General features: G+C 59.4%; 1 protein-coding gene across 7 annotated transcripts in view; it reads left to right on the plus strand.

Moving 5' to 3' along the window:
* Nucleotides 1-2,079: 2,079 nt before the first annotated feature.
* Nucleotides 2,080-15,836, plus strand: part of TSNARE1 (t-SNARE domain containing 1) — a 146,414-nt gene continuing 132,657 nt past the window's right edge. For all 7 annotated transcript variants that reach the window (XM_077166649.1, XM_077166650.1, XM_077166652.1 and 4 more), the window contains exon 1: nt 2,080-2,175. The gene's annotated coding sequence lies outside the window, so the exon portion shown is untranslated. The remainder of the gene's footprint in view (nt 2,176-15,836) is intronic.

Here is a 15,836-nt window from a genome sequence, read left to right on the forward strand (position 1 = left end):
CTGACCTCGGGGTGCACAAGCACCCCAACGGTTAGCCTATGAGAAGGAAAGGGTTAGGTTATGGAGATGGAAGAACTGGACATGGGAAGGGGGTGAAAGGGTGGTGTGACCAGACAGCAGATCTGAGAATGTTTTAGGTGGAAGCGCTTATTTCTAAGAGGTGTCTTTAAAGCTCAGGGATCCGGAGGAAGGGGAGAAGCTTCACAAACATTTTGAACAAGACTTTCGTTTTGATCAGTCCGTTAAATTCTTCACTTCTGGGGTAAAGAACGGACATCTGAAGGTCTGTGTGAGCCTGGCTGCAAGTAAACCAGGGGCATCTGTGAGTCTCACCCAAGTCCTATGGGGAAGGCTGGCTCTTTGAAGTTTTTTTCCAAAAACGGAGGATTTGATGAAGGTTAAACATTGTGGAGTAACTGAAAACCCAATGCAGCATAACCAAACAGGGGTTTGTTTTCTCCTGGATGACAAGTCAGGAGGGATGCCAGTGGGCAGAGGTTCTACCATCCATCTGTTCCCCCATGCTCAGCCTGAGGACCATCCTTTTGCTCACAAAACAGCTGCCATATGCACACTCGTGTCCAAACACATATACCTGCACACACAAATGCCAGGTGCATGCAGTGTCTACGCATATACTGTCATGAACACCCCTGTGTTCATGCACGCATGCAGTATCCATGAGCACACCTTTGCACCCACTCACACATGCCACAGGTGCAGTGTTTGGTCAGACACGCCCACGTACACACACCATGCCTGCGTGCACACTTGTGCCATGTGCACACACTCTGATGCACATGCTCAAGATCTCCTAAGTGTCAGGAACCAGAACCTGATGGGAGATGCCTGGCTGAGAGGAGGCTGACACCCTACCTGCAAACTGCTACAATTCTTGGCTGTGGAGAACCCCTAGTCCAGCCCTTCCTTGAGAAGTGCTTTGGTGCCTTTTACATCCCTCCAGGAACTAGGGCCAGATACCTGTTGCTGTGTGGATGATGCCCCCTTCCCAGGAGCTCAGCAGGTCTCTGCAGGGTGTCAGGGTTGCCAAGGCAGGCATTATAAGGTCTCATGCATTTACCTAGGGTCTGGGAAACAGAGGATTAACAACAGCGGTAGCCAGCACTAGCCTTGTCAGTGTGGGGCAGGAGGCGAATCAGACTGGCTCCCCTACCCTCATCTGGCTCTTGATTCATTTGTGGGGAAACAGGCTCAAAGAGGTTACCTTGACTGGCCCAAGGCCACCCACCCCGCCCCCACCACGCGAATCTTCAGTCTGGCCACTCTAGGAAGGGGTTGCTCAGAGGCAACAACTTCGAGTAAAGTCCCTTCAGGGCTCTTCTGCCGGTTTTCTCGCCTGTGGAATAGATGCCATGGAGTCAGACTTCTGAGCTTGCGGGGCCCTTGAGGTGAGCGCCAGCGCCGGCTTGCATTGAGGGTGACAAATGGTTTCCTCACTTTTGGTGCGTCTGAGATGGCTGCCTAGGCAGCGGCCAGCCACCAGGCCGAGCTCACCGGGTGCTGCTCCCCGCAGCCTGGGACTCAGCGCTGGGGTCGCTACAGGGCATCGTGGGCTCTGTGAAAAGCCTGCCTGACCCTAAATTCTGGGTCATCACTGGAAAGGCGGGGGGTGGGGGTGGGGGTGGGGGTGGGTGGGGAGGGCTCGAGGTCCGGCGCCTCCAGGAGGGGACAAGACGGTGTCTGTCGTTGAAGCACCGTCCTTGCTCCTCATTCCCACCTTCATTTTACAGACAGGGAGACTGAGGGGAGAGGCACGTGGCCACCGCAAGGTCCAGGGAAGGCGGCCAGCAGTAGCGACCTGGCGTCGGCCCCGGGGGACGTCGCGCCCCTCCACGAGGCTGGCCCGCAGCCGCTGCCCAGTAACCCCGCGAGGCCCAGCCGAGCACCTGCGCATCCGCGCGATTCCGACCCGAACCGCTTCCGGTCCCCAGCGCGGAGCAGGCTGGGACTCGCAGTCTCGCCGCCCGCGTGCCGGCGTCCTCTCCCCTTCGGGCGGCCATTGGCCAGCGGGCGCGCAGGGGCCGACGGGATGGCGAGGGGCGGGGCTGGCCGCGCGGCCGGGTGGTCACGTGATGTTTGGGTGCCATCTCCTCCCTGCGCAGCCCCTCCCTGCCGTGGACGCACCGAGCGCGCCCGCGAGCTGCCCTGACCCAGGTGAGTGGGCTGCGCGCGCCCAGGGTCCCCGTCCCGCTTTGGGGCTCCCGGGGTCGGCCTGGCGGGGGCTGGGGGCGGTGGCAGCGAGGGCAAGGCCGGCGGTGGCGCGGCAGGGGACAGCGGGCAGGCGGGCGCGGCGCTGGGATGGGAGCGGGAGGCCCGGTGGGGGGCGGGGCCGGCCGCGGGGAGGGGCGGGGCCAGCGGGGGGCGGGGTCAGACTGGGAGTCCCCTGTGGTCCTCTCCGTGCGGTCGCTTCCTCCCGGCCCCGGAGCTCCCGAGGGAGCGAGCTCCGACCCTGATCCGAGATGCTAGGTGCCCGGCCGTCCCGCGGCAGCTCCTGGGTTGGAAGCCTCCAACCTTCGGGGCCTGGGTGGTAGGGCCCGCCCTGTGGGCGCCGGGCTTCCCACCTGTGGGGAAGAAGAGGAGCCGGCGGGCGGGGGTTTCCCGCAGGCACCGACGACTGCGGAGCCAGCCCAGACCCCACATGTGCAGGCTCGGATCCTATGTGCTATTCTGCGCACCATGTTTCTCCCCTTTTTTCTGAATTTGGCCAGAAAAGGTGCCTCTGGGTACTGACCGCTGGGAACGTCCAGACCTAGGACTTAATGCGTGACCCCGATCTGCGCTCTCCCCGGGGAACTCTTCAGGGGCTACCAGTTAAACTCACTCCTCCTGGACCTGGAGGCGCTGCCATGCTGTCTGTTTTGGTAGCTGCTAGCCACTGGCCACTCCATGTTCCATGGCCCACGTGGCCACAGGCTGTTGTACTGGGCAGCATACTTAGGCAAGGTTGCAGAAAGTTCCGTGGGACAGGCTGCTGGGTGGTGGGCCGGGCTCTTTTCTCTGGGTCCCCTCCTCCTCCCTTGGCCTCTCCAGCCATCCCTCACTCCTCCTTCCTCACCTGTATGCTCCTGCGCTCTTCTTTTAGTTCTGTGCCTGGTCAGCATCTGGTCATCCTCTGGGCAGGGCTTGCCTTTTGAGGACCCTCTCCCACCAGCGTCTCCTGTCTCAGAATCTGTCTCCCTCCCAGCACTTCCTGATCTGTCATTGCCCACGTATTTGCTTGCTTACTGTTTTATCTCTCGTTTTTATGAGGCAGGGATTGGGATTGTACCTTGTGGGGACATAGTGAAAGGTTGAGCAGTATGTATGAAGTTTGTCAGACTGGAATGTTTTGTCCTCTTAAAGTGGTAATTTTCCTCGGCCCAGAGATTGTAGTTCCTCAGGTAGCACTTGGTGCAGCAAAAGCCTGGCACAGCCGGCTCTGGTTCAGGAGCCACACCGTGTAAATGGCCGTGGACACGCAAATGAAAGAGCATCTGCAGGAGAAGTTTGAGCTTTAGCTTGGCCCCCATCCATGCTCCTTGGTCAGCGGCTTTTGCCTAGGCGCCCTCGCCCAGACCTCCTCTCTGGCCCTCTGTAGGCTCTGAGGCATGCACCTTGGCACAGGCGCTGCCTGGGGAGCTGATAGACTTGTGGGCAGGCAGGCCTCCTTCCGTGCCTTCCGTGCCTCTCTGTTGGTGGCAGGATGAAGACCAGGTTCTGCCCCTGGCCTGCTGCCAGGGCCATATCTTCCACAACTTCCTTGGTATGCCCCTATAGTGATGCAGAACTTGTGTTTCCTGCTAATTCCAGGTCTTCTTCCCAGCCTGTTTGGCTGCCTAGCCTTCTGCCTGGGGTCTCCTTAGGCTGCTGAGAGTGGGCAGGAGCCCCTTCTCTCGAGTTCTTCCTGCCCTCTCCGAGTGCCCACACAAATGCCCACGGCCCACTGTCCCCAGGGCTTCCCGGGACACAGATCTGCCCCTGTTCTGCTGGAGTGACTGTTGTTGTGTTTATCACCCACACTACGTGAGCCCTGGAGTGAAGGGCTGTTGTCTGGGCTGCCCTGTGTCTTGACCGCCCAGCCCAGCCTGTGGAACTGGGTGGCCCCTACTTGGTCAATCAGTAGACAGAGCCTGGGAGCCAGTGACTAGAACTGGGGGGCACTGCAAGCTGGGGTACTGTTCGCGATGCAGAAATCTCAAAGCAGGGCATGTGGGACTTGTCTTCCGCCTATAGAGGGAAGATGCATACATGGACCATGGGCTTTTAGTGTCAGACATGGCATGCATCCTTCAGGCTCTTGAAGACAGCCAAGCTGGGCTGACCGGAAAGGATGAGGAGGTGTTCAGTGAGGAGAACACTGTTCAGCATAGGCATGCTCACATATCCACTGCTGGGTGGGGCTCAGCAGTTTCTGTCCAGTGTCTCTGTCCTTCCAGTGACCCCGGAACGGGGCTGGTTATCATCTGTCATCTTCCGTCTATGAAGCAGTAGATGTGCCGGAAGCCCTTTGCCTCGGGTTCTTAGGCACGGTCTGCTTGGCTGGCATATGCATTCCCAAGGTTGTGGGGCATTGAGTGCTCTGGATATTGTTTGGAGTCTTTGTGCAATTGCCTCAGGCCTGGGGTATTTTTTTTTTTTCCTTTAAATACTAATGGGTGTATCTGTTTTGATTGTGTGAATTGCTGCAAGTGTAATTTGGCCTGTGGCTCAGTCTAGCTGTAATTTGTTAAGTTGTTTTAAAATCGATTTTGTGCATGACAACAGCCCTGGATATCATGTCTCCGGAGTTGTCCTTCCTCTCAGATCCGGGTCCTGCCCTGACCCCCAGCACTGCAGGCTCCCTGGCTGCAGTGTGTGCTGGATCTGTGAATGGAGACGTGGAAGGAATGATGAAACGCTGAAGGGAAGAAGAAATGAACATCATGAATGGGGTGGGTGTGTTCTGTCTTGCTGAGGGAAAGTAGAACATTCCCTCTTATATTTGTTTTGTACCTGTTTGGAGCCTCCTTGCCCTTATCTCAGTAGAGTGTGCCACGTGAGCCAGATGGGCTTCTTATTCCTGTCCTGTGGGCAGAGGTGGGTGCTGGCTCCTGGTGGGACCCCTGGGTTCAGGGTGTCCCTGTGTGTGTCCAGGGCCATCCTCAGAGTCTTTCTCAGCCTCAACCCATCTTTGGGGTTCTCTCTGTCAGCCAGAGGCTCACTCAGGGCCAGGGCAAGTGCAGAGATGATGCCACATTGGGCTAGGGGGCTCAGGCTCATAGCCTGAGCCCCCTAGCCCTTCTCCCCTGGTTGCTTTTTAGTTGTCATGGGCTTGGGTGGTCCCTTTCAGGACTTAATCGAGCTCCGTGGGCTGGAGGAGCCTCTACAAGGGAGCAGGGTGGGTCTGCTGCGGTGGGGGTGGCTCTGGGCAGGGTCATTGACAGGGCACAGTAAGCCCCCTTGCCGTCTGAGAGGTGGCGAGTTCGGGGACAGCTTTCTAATGCCTTGCCTTGTATGGAGGCTTAGGAAGTGGCAGGGTTGAGTGGGGGACTCCCTGCAGGCCGCGCTGGCCTCCCTGGGGAGACTGTGTGTCCACATCCTCCTGGCGGGTCAGGGACCAGAGTCTGCCCCCAGCCTCGCAGTGGGTCAGGGAATCATGTGGCCAGTTGAGGAATGGCAGAGAGGTGCCCCCACCCCACTTGAAGGATCCAGGACATCCTGGATGCTGGTGAGGCCTGAGCCCTGTCTTGTGGCTGAGGGCCTTAGCCGGGAGGCCGTGTGGACGGATGTGACAGGCGCTGGAGGCGCTGGCCTTTGCCCACCAGTCTACCTCGGGCTGGGCTGTGAGCGTTTGGGGAATAAGATCAGACTTGGACTTTTCCTCTGGCCCCGGTGGGCCTGCGGAGGGCGGAGGCAGGGCCGCGTGGTGCAGGGCCCTGGACTGGGCTGCCCCCTCCCCGCGCACTGTTCCCATTCAGGCTGCATTGTGCCCGGTGGCCACTCCACGTCGGTGCAGCGTCCCTGTCAAGCCTCTTGCAGGGCTGATGCCTAGCAGGGGCCGGCCGGCTCCTTCCTGGGAGGGGGGTGCAGTGAGCTTCTCCTAACCCTCATCCCACTGGGGCCTGGGGCTCTGGTGAGAGCGGCGTGGGGCCTGGTGGGCACGCTGACCCTCCGTGCTCCAGCCACTGCACTTCGGTCCAATAAACCTTTATAGTTTCTTCAGCTGGATCGATGTCAGATTGTCCTGTTTTCTGCCTCTGATTTCCCCACAGAGAAGGTCCGGGACCCAGCCCTGACTTCTGTTAACTCTCTGGTACAAAAATAGTGAAGTCCCTGGGATACAGAATTGTAGTGTTTTAGTCTTGGAATCCCGCATAGTGTCATTTGTTAGCCCCTACTGTGTCTGGGCCTTTGTCCTTAGTCTGGCCCTGCAGCCACCCAGCAGGGAGGGCCACGACTCTACCCCCAAGACTCCGGCACTGATGCTCAGGACCTCTGGGGCCTCCCCCAGGGGTGCAGGGAAGACTCCCTGAGGTGCTCACCCAGGCTGTGCAAGTTGGGGTCTGTGCCCCCAGGGCAGCAGGAGCCTGCCTGCTTCGGAGCACGCGTTTGGCTGGCCTCGGCACTGCTGCCTTCTCCAGAGCGTCTGCTTGTCCGGATGACCGAGACACTGCCTGCTCTTGAGGGGACTCATCACCCCTGTCCTTATCGACAATTGCCACCCTTTCCCCTCCCCTCCCAACCCTACCCCCTCAGGCTCTGCCAGTCCCTTGCTTGGCTCTTTATGCTCCTCAGATGAGGAAACTGGAATTGTGGAGCTGGTGAGTGCCCGGGCAGGGTCTGCACCCACTTGGCCCTTCCTGCAGTCCTGCTCTGCATGTTCCAGCCAGACCTAGCCGATTAGTCCCTGGGGTCGACAGTGTCATTAGTTCTGGGGCTTGTTACCTGGTTAGTAAAGGCTTGGTCCTGGGCATCTGCCTCGGGAGACGACGTTGTAAAGGAGTTTGGCAAAGGCTCAAGGGCTTTGAGGAGTCCTGGCCTTGGCAGGCAGCTTTTCTCGTGGAGATGGGAAGCCTCTGAGATCTTGTTCCCAGTAAGTCTCGGGGAAAGGCCAGGTAGAACCAGCTTGCCGTCAGTGCCGCTGGCTCTCCTGGAGCCTGGAAAGGCAACAAGCCATCAGGTCCTTTCAGGGGGCTTTGGGCCACGGGCCATGGTTGGGACAGGCATCTGTCCCTGCCTTCCTGTCCTTACATTGCCCAAGCCAGACTCTGGTTTCGGTCTGGGGTGTGTGGAGTGTGCCTGTACTGGAGGTGGAACTTGCCCTGGTGATGCAGGCCACTGTGGGGGAAGGCGAGGGGCAGCATTCCAGGGGGGGCATCAAGGCATTGAGACGGAGCTGTCAGGAAAAGAAGGGGGTGCACACCTACCTCCCCTTTAGCCACCCTCCAGCCAGGATCCAGAATCCATATTTTTAAGCCGGGAGCCCAGAATCAATCTCTCCAAATATGAGAAAAACAAAAAGCTCAACAATACCCTTCTCTCTGGGCTTGGCCCACCCCAGCATGAGCTGAAGCCTCTGTGCTGATAAGTGGGCAGTGCATGGACTCTGACTCCTTTCCCCCTCCTGCATGGCCCACTCTGAAGAGGCTGTTGAGCAGGGAGGGGGAGTGCAGGGTGAGGTGGCAGGGCCCTGGGTGGGGAGGCAGCTCGCTCCTGTTCTTCCTGGCCAAGGGTCTGGAGCAGCTTCTTTCCCAGGGGTGTCCTGGCCCATCCCTTGGCCCAGGCCCCTTCAGTTCCCTCTGTCCTGCAGCTCATCTGTGAGAGTGCAGATCCGGGTCCCTGCCCTGGGCTGCCCAGACCAGGCAGCCTGAAACCTGACACCCTCCCTTGGCATTTGCTGCCCTTGGTGGGCCGACCAGATCTGTCCCTCCAGCCTGGACCCTGGCTGCTCCCTCTGGTCAATCCACTGGACTGGCTTTCCAAGCTGCCCTGAGCCTCCCCTCAGCTGTCTGCTCGGGCCATCCCCTCCTGGAATGGCCCAGTGCCGGGCCCAGCTGGGGACCTCCACTGCTGCGTTGTTGAGGCTACCTGTCCTTGAAGCACTCCGGCTGGCTTCCGGGCTTTTCTCAAGGCCTTTGGGAGGGTTAAAAGGCCAATGCAAGCCTCCCGGGGTTCATTCCTATCCCATTGCAGTGCTCTGTTTCCTTGTACTGTTCCTGGGCCAGGAGTGAGTCTGTTCTGTCTCTTTGGTCCCTAAACAGGAAAATGCACACAGTCCGTACCCAGGAAATGCCTGTTCAGCCCAGGCACCCTTCTGCAGGCCCTTCTATTTTTCTGCTGCACCCTTGGGCCACCCCACTCCTCTGAGGGGTAGGAAGCGAAGGAGGGCGGCAGTGTGTATGAGACCCTGATGGTGGGCAGACGCTGTGCATGTGCTCACCTCCCCATAGCAGTCCCATGGGGCATGGTCCTGGGCCCACACTACACAAGGGCCACTGAGGCAGAGGGACGTGACCAGCCCCCAGGCTTGGAACTGGGTCGAAAACGCAATTCTTCTGGGGTCCCCAGGTGTGGGTTTCGCCCAGGTGCTGTGAGTGGACAAGGGTCTGGTGGGCAGGAGGTGATGACCTGGAGGAATAGCCCCCCCAGCTTGGAGCCCGCAGCCATGGTGGCCTCAGTACCACTGAACCAAGCAGGGACATGAGCCATTTTCTCCAAGACCCCGAGGGGCTGTGTGGCTCCCACAAGGCCATGAAACGAGCATAGCTGAACTGGGGCCCAGTGCATCTGACTGTAAGACCCTGTGGTTTGTCTTTCCCCTGCTGCCCTCTCCAGGATTGCCGACCCTGGGCTAGAGGAGCTCCTTGGAGTCTTAGGGGTTCCAGTCCCTCTCCCTAGTTCCGTTACCCAGAGCAACTGATTTGATCACTTTGGCCTTTTAACTTCTGAGCTGGGTTGTGTTTAGAAAGAGGATTCTGTAGTCAAGGACAGTTCCAAAAACGAGCTCCATCCCCCCATTTTACAGATGGGCAAACGGAAACCCCAGCTGCCCAGGCTCAACTGGGCTGTAGGTGCAGTGGTGTCCTGTATCCTTCAGTATTACTGTGTGGCAGGACATGACACATCACCTCCTGCCTTGTGCCCAATCTGCAGCTCTTTATCTTGACAGGTTGAACCTGTGCAGGAGGGTTCAGTGTGTGTGTGTGTGTGTGTGTGTGTGTGTGTTTATGAAGAAGCATGTGAGGCTCCGAGGGTTCAGTGTGTGTGTGTGTGTGTTTATGAAGAAGCATGTGAGGCTCCGAAGGCAGCATGCAGGGCTCTGTCTCAGGGGCACTGAACTGGGGTGGCAGGGCATGTGTGTGTGTGTGTGTGTGTGTGTGTTTATGAAGAAGCATGTGAGGCTCCGAAGGCAGCATGCAGGGCTCTGTCTCAAGGGCACTGAGTTGGGGTGGCAGGGCATGTGTGTGTGTGTGTGTGTGTGTGTGTGTGTGTGTGTGTGTTTATGAAGAAGCATGTGAGGCTCCGAAGGCAGCATGCAGGGCTCTGTCTCAGGGGCACTGAACTGGGGTGGCAGGGCATGTGTGTGTGTGTGTGTGTGTGTTTATGAAGAAGCATGTGAGGCTCCGAAGGCAGCATGCAGGGCTCTGTCTCAAGGGCACTGAGTTGGGGTGGCAGGGCGTGTGTGTGTGTGTGTGTGTGTGTGTGTGTGTGTTTATGAAGAAGCATGTGAGGCTCCGAAGACAGCATGCAGGGCTCTGTCTCAGGGGCACTGAGCTGGGGTGGCAGGGCATGTGTGTGTGTGTGTGTGTGTGTGTGTGTGTGTGTGTGTGTGTGTGTGTTTATGAAGAATCATGTGAGGCTCCGAAGGCAGCATGCAGGGCTCTGTCTCAGGGGCACTGAGCTGGGGTGGCAGGGCATCCTGTCTGAGTGGGGAGCAAGGCCAGGTGGCCAGATGGAGGTAGAGATATGATTGGAGGCTGGGGACGCAACTGTGTAAGCTCGGCTTTGCTGTATAACAGACATCCCTGTGGACCCGTCGCCTGACACAGCAAAGGCATGTGCCTATCAGGGACCAGTAGGGGCTGCGCTCAGTGTACTCAGAGACCTGGGCTGGCCATGGGCTACCCTCTGGAGTGTACCAGTGGGAAAAGAAAATTGGAGGATTAAGTACTGGAAACTACGTACCTGGCTTAGAAGGGACTTGAGCCCACAACACTCTTGGTGCTGTGTGCACAGATTGCGGTGACACCCTGATGCTTGTCTCCCTTCTGGTTCTGGCATCCCAGGGAGCCTGGGCTCCGGAAGGAGGGCAGGCCCTGTGACCCTGCAGTCTAGGGTCCACGTGGCTCCTGCTCTCTCGTGGCCACAGAGATGGCGTCCCAGTGTCCTTTTTTCTTTAATTACATGTTTTATTTTGAGACTACTAAAGACCGACATGCAGTTGTAGGAGATAAGGCAGAAGGCTGCTGTGCCTCCTCCAGCCAGCCTCCCCAAAGGTAACAACTGTGGTCAGTGTCACTGCCAGGACATGGACACTGACACAGCTGGGAAGATTATTGCTCCTGTTCCAGCCAGCCACCCCACCCCCACTTAAACCCTCCCAACCGTGAGTCTGGTCTCCGTCTCTACGGCGGATGCTCTGGGCCACCTCTGGCCTGGGGGTTCCGTTGGGAGGGCTGGCTGCCTGCGCCCCCTCCTGGGGAGGACTGGGTGCCTTGGGCTTGGGCACCAGTGCATGCCTGATGTGGGACCCCTGTGTTCCAGCTCGGGCCATGGCGCCTGTGGGGAGCATGCACACGTGTTCCAGGTGCCCACGCTGGCCGTGGCTGGGTGGCCAGGCCTGTCCCTGCTTGTGTGTGCATGAGGTGGCCAAGTTGTGGGGCCACCAGGGAAAGGGGGAGTCCTCCCACTGCCCCTGCCACCCCTCCACGCCCCAGTGTGTTGCCTTTTTCTTTCAGTAGGCCTCGTGCCTCCATGGCCCTGCTTCTGGCGAGGGCTGTGTCTCCACCCTAGGGCCGGATCTCCTGGACAGACCCGTGGCCACCCTGTGGCCCCTCCCCCTGTCCACCAGGTGCATGTTTGTGCTGTGGGCATCTGGTCTGGGTGCGTGTGTTGGGAGTGCTGGGGGCCAGGTACTGGCCTCAGGGCACCCAGTCCTGCTGCTGACATCAGCAAAGGCCACCTCCTGGCTCGGCCTGGGCAGCGCTCAGTCAGTGGCGGCAGTCTCACTGCGGTTTTCGGGGAAAATAAATGGAGTGTCCTTCCCATAGATGCTTGCCCCATGCTGCCTCAGCCCTCACTCCTCCTACCTGAGGGGGCTCCCAGGGGCCACGGGAGCTGAAGCACCGCCAGCCTGGGTGGATGGACCCCTGCCCAGCACCCATCCTCTGCCCCAGGGCCTCAGAGGGGAGCTGGTGGCCTCAGGCTGGGATTTTGAGAGTGGAGGCCACTGGGGAGGGAGTGGAGTGGGTCCTGGGCCTGCGAGAGAAGGCCCCTGGGGAGGGAGTAGAGTGGGTCCTGGGCCTGAGAGAGGAGGCCCCTGGGGAGAGAGTAGAGTGGGTCCTGGGCCTGAGAGAGGAGGCCCCTGGGGAGGGAGTGGAGTGGGTCCTGGGCCTGGCACGCCATGGTGCCCCTAGGGGCTGGCAGAGGACCCTCGAACAGCTCCCAGCACCTGATGGGAATCTGGTCCTTTGTTCTGGGTACATCTGTGCAGCAGGGCCAGTGCTGGTGCAGGAGGGTGTGGAGAGGTGCCCTGGTCTTGGGTTGCCCATGGCCTGCAGGGATCAGTTGGGGAGCTGGCTTGGGGCTAGGGCTTTCCCCTAGTCGGGGTTAGCAGTGGACACACAGCTGTGTGCATGGGGCAGGGTCTGCATTGCTGGTGCAGCTGGGATCCGAGGCTTGAGAGCAGTGCTGACCTGGAGGGGGGCCTGGGGGGTTGGCAGGGCCTGGCCGTGCAGGGGTGGGGCCGGGGGACATTGGAGACTTTAAGGCTTCATTTCATCTTTATATAAAGAAAATGAGCCTTACTTTGTTTTCACTTTCCGTAAAGCTCTTTGTGTTCACTATAGACAGTTGAGAGTGAAGCAAAATGAGGGAAAGGAAACGTCCCCTGTGGCCCTGCCATGCATTGGTGATTCCGCAAGTGTCCGAAGTGCCTCTCTCCGTCTCCTTTCCAGGGTGCTTGGTCCATGCGCTTGTGACCTCACCATGTGAGTCCTTCCACTGAGGGAGGTGGAAGAAACACCATGACAGGCTCATGACAAGAGTCCCGTGGCTCCTGTGGCAACCTCTGGTGCCCTCGGACCTGGCCTACACTGTGGGCTGGGAAGTGGGTGCAGGCAGGGCACCGAGGGGCCCCGCAGGCACCTCTGCTCCAGCCCTTGCTTCTGGCCTGGGCGCCTACTGATGCCCACTCCTGGGGGGCCGGGGCCTCAGGCCTATGGTGTGTGAGTCCTGTCCCCGGTAATGGAGACCCTCAGCACAGCTGTGTGTGTGCAGTGGTCCCCAACTTCCCCCACTGCTCCTGCTGGGAGCTGAATTTGCTGCATTTTATCCAGAAGCTGGAACCCACGTTTCCTTTCCCTGGACAGGCACCTCTGAACTCCCCCAACGCCAGCCACTTGATTCCTGTTGTCTCTCGATGGCCTGCCAAAGGGCTGCTGGTAGGAGAGGAGAGAGGTGCCACCTGCCCCGGACTGGCATTCTGCTCCTCGCCAGGGGGGTGCAGCATGCTTGGAGGTGCCTGTCATCAGGCCCGCGGTCCGTGTGGGTGCCGCGTCTCCTCCCTGGAGGGCCACTGTACAGGCCTCGGGGCTGGGGATGGCATACAGATGCCTGCAGGCTTTGTGCTGTGCTCCTTGGGCTGCCCTTAGGTCCCCACTGCGCTGACCTGCCTGGGGCTGGGCGGTAGCCCATCTCCCTGCTTCTGAGGCTCCTCTCTGCTGTGGGGCACTGAGGACACTCCGTCCTGGCGAGGCTGAAGCTGGCCCCATGTGCTGCGGACACTAGCTATGGACACAGGCGCTGGAGTCTTGGTTGGGACCTTGTGCCCTCGGCCTGGGCTGCACTCAGCTTCTAACCGGGCCGCCTTGTACCCCACAAGATGGGTGTGAATCTGAGCCCTGGGCGCCAGGTTCTTCCTGTGTGTCACCTGTGGACCCCTGAAGCTCTTCCTGTGTGTCACAGGGTATTCCCGTGTGTCATCCGTGAGCTCCCCTACCCCCTTGCCAGACTTTTCCTGTGTGTCACCCATGGGTCCCCCCCCCGGGGTATTCCTGTACGTCATCTTTGGGCCCCCCCAGGGTTTTCTGTGTGTCACCCATGGGTCCCCCCCAGGTATTGCTGTATGTCATCCATGGGACCCCCAGGGTATTCTGTGTGTCACCTGTGAGTCCCCCCACTCCCTTGCCAGACTCTTCCTGTGTGTCACCTCTGGGCCCCCCGGGGTATTCGTGTGTGTCCCCATGGGCCCCCCCGCCCAGCTCTTCCTGTGTGTCACTGCAGCCCCCCCACAGGCTCCTGAGAACAAGAGCTTGCCTGGCCCGCGGGTGGCTGGGAGAGCCCATGGTTCTGGAATTCCAGGTAAAGCTGAGGTCTGGCTTCTGGGCTTCTCGTGCTTCCTGCCACGTGTGCCGCATCCAGGCCGCCCGTGTGGTGCAGAGGCCTGGCCACCCCCCGCGAGGTGGTGTGCTCTGCCCTTCTCCATCTGTGCGCGTCTGGGCTGCCTCCAGGCTGGCGCCGGTGGCCACCGCTACCCGTTCAGGTGTGTGAGGTGGTGGGGGACGCGTGCCTTCCCTCGGGCAGCAGGAAGGAGCAGGGTGACCCTGTAGCAGGGCGCCCAGCCTCGACTTCTCACCCTAGCACTGTGGTCTGAGCTCTCCCTGCACCCCCATCACCAGACTCTGTTTTAAGCACCATTTAAGGCGGTGTTGTAACCACCCTAGATCCGTGACTGACAGTTACTGCGTGGGCTGGGCCAGCATCTGCCCTGAGGTTTCTGGGGAGGTGTTGGCAGGATTTCTGCAGCGGGGGCTTGGGGTCCAGTGTGGACCATCCTGCCTACCCACTTTGTAGGAGGCCCACTGCTGTGTCCCCCATGAATAAGCTGCGGGTGTAGACTGTTTCCAGGGTCCTGACGCAGTCAGCAGGTTATGCCTTCACCTGTGATCTGTCCCCTGGCTCCTGCCGCGTTGACGGACGCTTCCCTGTCGTTTCACCCTCGGGCTCTCTGCGTGCACCTGCACTGCATTTTACCTGATTATTTGAACATCTGAATAAATTTGTAGGAGCGCTTTCTGTCTCAAGGAGGGCAACCTTTGTCATGTGTGTTGCAGATGTGTTTTCAGCGTGTGGTTTGCCTTTCGATTTTGCCGAGGTCGCGTTTGATTTTCAGAAGTTTGCATTCAATACGCTGTTGTGTCTCTTCCCCCTGGAGCGTGCCTGGGTTGAACATAGCTTTCATACTTTGGTATATGCTTTGTTTTGAGCCATTTTAATGTTTTGCCTTTCATTTGTTTTTAACCGATTTAACCCTTTAGCCCATCTGGAATTTATTTTGATTTCAATTGTGTGATACTTTCACACCATCAGAGGCGTGGCCGAGCAGGAGTAATGGACACTTGCAGAGGGAGGCCCTTGGAGACGTGGCCCCTGGAGGGTGCCCGCTGAGGAGGTGCGTCCTCCACAGCGGCAGTGTGACGGAAGGGGGCCACAGCTGCTCTGTCCCCCTGTCTGTCTCAGGCGCGTCCCCCTGAGTGCAGCTCTGGCTTATGGCACACTGGGTGCGGCTTGGGCTCAGGCCGCGTGGACGCGCCCCCATGGACGTTGATTGGTGCCCCTCCTGCCCTTCCTGGTCCCGCCAGTCCCCCTGGGTGGGAAGGGCAGGTCTGCCATTCCGGTGTCTGCCACGGGGCAAGCCCATTCTGGGCCTGCAGGTCTGACCCTTGGCACTGGTCCCTCTTAAGCTCTCTCTTAACTTCGGTGGTGCTACCATGTCACCATCCCATGCCAATCCCTCCTGTGGCGTTCTCCACAGGCCCAACCTCACTCCCAGTGTCGGCACTGGGGCACCGGCTGAACACTGTGCAGGGAGCAATCTCTCGCCAGCTGAGGCTGAGACTCTGGGCCCCTCCCAGGCGGGAGGTTGGGGGAGGTTCCCCTTGTGGGTTGGGGAAGTTGTGAGATACTCCCTGGAGTCCGGCAGCAGCTCGGGGAACCCCCACCCCAGCTCCTTCTCTTTAAAGTACACCTGGGGAGTAGCAGTACCCCCTCTTTGGCTTACAGGGCAGATTAAATGAGCTGTAAAGCGAGACACTTAAAATGGCCTGTGTTGTATGCCAGCCAGAGCTGCCCTCCCCTTCTCCAGGTAGGGCCCCTCCCTGGGACCGTGGGACCCCTCCCCTGGGAAGCCTTGGGCCCCTCATCTGCCGGAGGGTCAGGGGTGCTTGCTTGGGTTGCTCCTTAATGGTGGTGGGTTCGGACCTTCTTGGCGTGGAGCCCCTGGTGAGCCCTGCACTCTGGCATGTCCCCGGCTGGCCCTGCCTACTCCTGTGCTTTCTCCAGGGTCTGCCCGCAGTGCCCAGGGACCCCCAGGGGGAGCAGGACAGGAGCATTTGTCATGCATCCACCCCTGCTTGGCACTTGCTGTTCTCTCCCTTTGTCTGTAGCCCCACAAGGTCCGAATGGCTCCCCACTTTCTGGTGTGTGGACAGACGCAGGAGACAGGGTGACCTCTAGGTTGCATGGCCTGCCTGGGGAGAGTGGGGACACAGATGAGCTGGCACTGAGATGACCCTGTGTCTGCAGGGCATGCTGCCTTCCATGTGGGCCATTTCACTGGCCTGGCACTGTGGGGGTCC

This window comes from Tamandua tetradactyla, chromosome 6 (assembly GCF_023851605.1).
Source record: "Tamandua tetradactyla isolate mTamTet1 chromosome 6, mTamTet1.pri, whole genome shotgun sequence".
Lineage (NCBI taxonomy): Eukaryota > Metazoa > Chordata > Mammalia > Pilosa > Myrmecophagidae > Tamandua > Tamandua tetradactyla.